Consider the following 5082-nt stretch of genomic DNA (forward strand, 5'->3'; position numbering starts at 1 on the left):
TCAGCATCAGTGAAAGCTTTCATATTTTTTTGCCAGAATATTTCATACTAGGTATGATGCTCTTGTGACAGCCTCACTTTGCCTAACTTTTGCTAACATAACGTTTTGTTGACGACGAATGGTAGATTTTAGATGAGCAATTTTTTCCTTTCTTTCATGTGAATTCAAAGAAAAATTATTGTTGTTGTTGTTATGGCCTTCAGTCCTGAGACTGGTTTGATGCAGCTCTCCATGCTACTCTATCCTGTGCAAGCTTCATCTCCCAGTACCTACTGCAACCTACATCCTTCTGATTCTGCTAAGCGTATTCATCTCATGGTCTCCCTCTACAATTTTTACCCTCCGCACTTCTCTCCAGTACTAAACTGGTGATCCCTTTATGCCTCAGAACATGTCCTACCAACCGATCCCTTCTTCTTGTCAAGTTGTGCCTCAAACTTCTCTTCTCCCCAATCCTATTCAGTACCTCCTCATTAGTTATATGATCTACCCATCTAATTTTCAGCATTCTTCTGTAGCACCACATTTCGAAAGCTTCTATTCTCTTCTTGTCCAAAATAGTTTTCGTCCATGTTTCACTGCCATTTATGGCTACACTCCATACAAATACTTTCAGAAACAACATCCTGACACTTAAATCTATACTCGATGTTAACAAATTTCTCTTCTTCAGAAACGCTTTCCTTGCCATTGCCAGTCTACATTTTATATCCTCTCTACTTCGACCATTATCAGTCATTTTGCTCCCCAAATAACAAACCTCCTTTACTACTTCTATAAAGAATTCGCGTTAGTATTTTGCATCCGTGACTTATTAAACTGATTGTTCGGTAATTTTCACAACTGTCATCACCTGCTTTCTTTGGGATTGGAATTATTATATTCTTCTTGAAGTCTGAGGGTATTTCGCCTGTTTCATACATCTTGCTCACCAGATGGTAGAGTTTTGTCAGGACTGGCTCTCCCAAGGCCGTCAGTAGCTCTAATAGAATGTTGTCTACTCCTGAGGCCTTGTTTCGACTCTGGTATTTCAGCGCCCTGTCAAACTCTTCACGCAGTATCGTATGTCCCATTTCATCTTCATCTACATCCTCTTCCATTTCCATAATATTGTCCTCAAGTACATCACCCTTATATAGACCCTCTATATACTCCTTCCACCTTTCTGCTTTCCCTTCTTTGCTTAGAACTGGGTTTCCATCTGAGCTCTTGATATTCATACAAGTGGTTCTCTTTTCTCCAAAGGTCTCTTTAATTTTCCTGTAGGCGGTACCTATCTTACACCTAGCGAGATAACCCTCTACAATCTTACATTTGTCCTCTAGCCATCCCTGCATTGCCATTTTACACTTCCTGTCGATCTCATTTTTGAGACATTTGTATTCCTTTTTGCCTGCTTCATTTACTGCGTTTTTACATTTTCTCCTTTCATCAATTAAATTGGCTCTGAGCACTATGAGACTCAACTGCTGTGGTCATAAGTCCCCTAGAACTTAGAACTACTTAAACCTAACTAACCTAAGGACATCACACACATCCATGCCTGAGGCAGGATTCGAACCTGCGACCGTAGCGGTCGTGCGGTTCCAGACTGTAGCGCCTTTAACCGCTCGGCCACTCCTCAATTAAATTCAATATTTCTTGTGTTACCCACGGATTTCTACTAGCCCTCGTCTTTTTACCTACTTGATCCTCTGCTGCCTTCACTACTTCATCCCTCAGAGCTACCCATTCCTCTTCTACTGTATTTCTTTCCCCCCTTCCTGTCAATTGTTCCCTTATGCTCTCCTGAAACTCTGTACAACCTCTCGTTTAGTCAGTTTATCAAGATCCAGTCTCCTGAAAAATTCCCACCTTTATGCAGTTTCTTCAGTTTTAATCTACAGTTCATAACCAATGGATTGTGGTCAGAGTCCACATCTGCCTCTGGAAATGTCTCACAATTTAAAACCTGGTTCCTAAATCTCTGTCTTTCCATTATATAATCTATCTGAAACCTGTCATTATCTCCAGGATTATTCCATGCATACAACCTTCTTTTATGATTCTTGAACCAAGTGTTAGCTATGATTAAGTTATGCTCTGTGCAAAATTCTACCAGGTGGCTTGCTCTTTCATTTCTTAGCCCCAATCCATATTCACCTACTACGCTTCCTTCTCTCCCTTTTCCAGCTACCGAATTCCAGTCACCCATGAGTACTAAATTTTCGTCTCCCTTCACTACCTGAATAATTTCTTTTATTTCATCATACATTTCCTCAATTTCTTCGTCATCTGCAGAGCTGGTTGGCATATAAACTTGTACTACTGTAGTAGGCGTGGGCTTCGTATCTACACTCCTGGAAATGGAAAAAAGAACACATTGACACCGGTGTGTCAGACCCACCATACTTGCTCCGGACACTGCGAGAGGGCTGTAGAAGCAATGATCACACGCACGGCACAGCGGACACACCAGGAACCGCGGTGTTCGCCGTCGAATGGCGCTAGCTGCGCAGCATTTGTGCACCGCCGCCGTCAGTGTCAGCCAGTTTGCAGTGGCATACGGAGCTCCATCGCAGTCTTTAACACTGGTAGCATGCCGCGACAGCGTGGACGTGAACCGTATGTGCAGTTGACGGACTTTGAGCGAGGGCGTATAGTGGGCATGCGGGAGGCCGGGTGGACGTACCGCCGAATTGCTCAACACGTGGGGCGTGAGGTCTCCACAGTACATCGATGTTGTCGCCAGTGGTCGGCGGAAGGTGCACGTGCCCGTCGACCTGGGACCGGACCGCAGCGACGCACGGATGCACGCCAAGACCGTAGGATCCTACGCAGTGCCGTAGGGGACCGCACCGCCACTTCCCAGCAAATTAGGGACACTGTTGCTCCTGGGGTATCGGCGAGGACCATTCGCAACCGTCTCCATGAAGCTGGGCTACGATCCCGCACACCGTTAGGCCGTCTTCCGCTCACGCCCCAACATCGTGCAGCCCGCCTCCAGTGGTGTCGCGACAGGCGTGAATGGAGGGACGAATGGAGACGTGTCGTCTTCAGCGATGAGAGTCGCTTCTGCCTTGGTGCCAATGATGGTCGTATGCGTGTTTGGCGCCGTGCAGGTGAGCGCCACAATCAGGACTGCATACGACCGAGGCACACAGGGCCAACACCCGGTATCATGGTGTGGGGAGCGATCTCCTACACTTGCCGTACACCACTGGTGATCGTCGAGGGGACACTGAATAGTGCACGGTACATCCAAACCGTCATCGAACCCATCATTCTACCATTCCTAGACCGGCAAGGGAACTTGCTGTTCCAACAGGACAATGCACGTCCGCATGTATCCCGTGCCACCCAACGTGCTCTAGAAGGTGTAAGTCAACTACCCTGGCCAGCAAGATCTCCGGATCTGTCCCCCATTGAGCATGTTTGGGACTGGATGAAGCGTCGTCTCACGCGGTCTGCACGTCCAGCACGAACGCTGGTCCAACTGAGGCGCCAGGTGGAAATGACATGGCAAGCCGTTCCACAGGACTACATCCAGCATCTCTACGATCGTCTCCATGGGAGAATAGCAGCCTGCATTGCTGCGAAAGGTGGATCTACACTGTACTAGTGCCGACATTGTGCATGCTCTGTGTCTATGTGCCTGTGGTTCTGTCAGTGTGATCATGTGATGTATCTGACCCCAGGAATGTGTCAATAAAGTTTCCCCTTCCTGGGACAATGAATTCACGGTGTTCTTATTTCAATTTCCAGGAGTGTATATGACCGAAAGAGTCAGCCTACAGGAATTGTGAAACGAACGCTTTCGTCCAGGATCGCCAGGTTCACCACGAGATGGGGAATCTCACAGGCGTCTGTTGTCTATTGAGGCCTAAGCACTGTAGTGTGCGAGTGAGACAGACGACTACCTACATCGTAAGGAAATGCCGTAGAAGCTGTTTGTGACCAGGGAGACGTAGCAATGTTAAATATGGCGGACCTAAGATCGGCCATAAAGGGAAACATTTATGAAAACTGTTTAACTCTGCAGTAATTGAGGGAATGAAGCTACACTAATTTTAATCTACCATCTTTAGCAAATAAAAAAATTAAAATAATAATAATATAATAATAATTTGTAATAATAATAATAATAATAATACTTGTTTGTTTGCTTGAGTAAGTAATTGAGAGAGTAAAATTTACGCCGTGAATTTATCGAGCTTCGCACGTCTGAAGATGTACGGAACGTAGCCAGGGCTCATTATATATTTTTTTGTAGACAAAGTCTGATATCTGACCTGAGCTTCAATCATGAAAATGGAGTGACTAAAATTACTAAAACAAAGAAAAGCATACGATTAAATAAAACATATATTCATTTTAACATATACATTACGATATAAATTACACTTACGTAAAATTATAGGGAAATAATTGCAGATCATTTACAAATGAGAGCGACTTATTAATTCTGCGCCTCTTTTCTGCAAATAAGTATGAATATGGCTAACTGTGGAACCGCACAAAATATTAAGTCCTTCTAGGACAACGAATGACATCAGAGTGTGTTGATGCCTACTCGCTGTGACAAGAGAGCGGTGTTAATTGCTTTATTTTGCATTCTCTTGTCTTAAAAAATCGATACATATAATCTAAGTTAACTAAATTAAATATTGTCTGTGCTCGTGTGCAAATGGTTCCTTAAACATCCTTAATAAATTTTCATGATGATCCCAATAAAACTTGAATATTGACATATCTATAATAGTTTAAGACTTACTGTTAAAATGAAATTAACAAGTTTTGTAACAAAGACGTGAATGCTAAAATCTGAACGCTTCGGTCGATCTTAACGATCGACATTTCATGTAGAAGCGCACGATTAAAATGACAAATGTTGTAAATATAAACTCTGTAACTTTATTTGTTTAAAAGACATAGTAAATTTAAATTATCAGTATTTTCAGTTAAGAATCAGATCATCATTTCCTCCACACAAAACACATTGAACGATGACAGCATGACACTTTACTGAATCATCAGGTAATAGAATATTTGTTGTCAAGTTTAGTGCATAATAGGTACTTTTGTTCTTTATATATTTATCAG

Source organism: Schistocerca cancellata, chromosome 6, assembly GCF_023864275.1.
Source record: "Schistocerca cancellata isolate TAMUIC-IGC-003103 chromosome 6, iqSchCanc2.1, whole genome shotgun sequence".
Classification (NCBI taxonomy): Eukaryota; Metazoa; Arthropoda; class Insecta; order Orthoptera; family Acrididae; genus Schistocerca; species Schistocerca cancellata.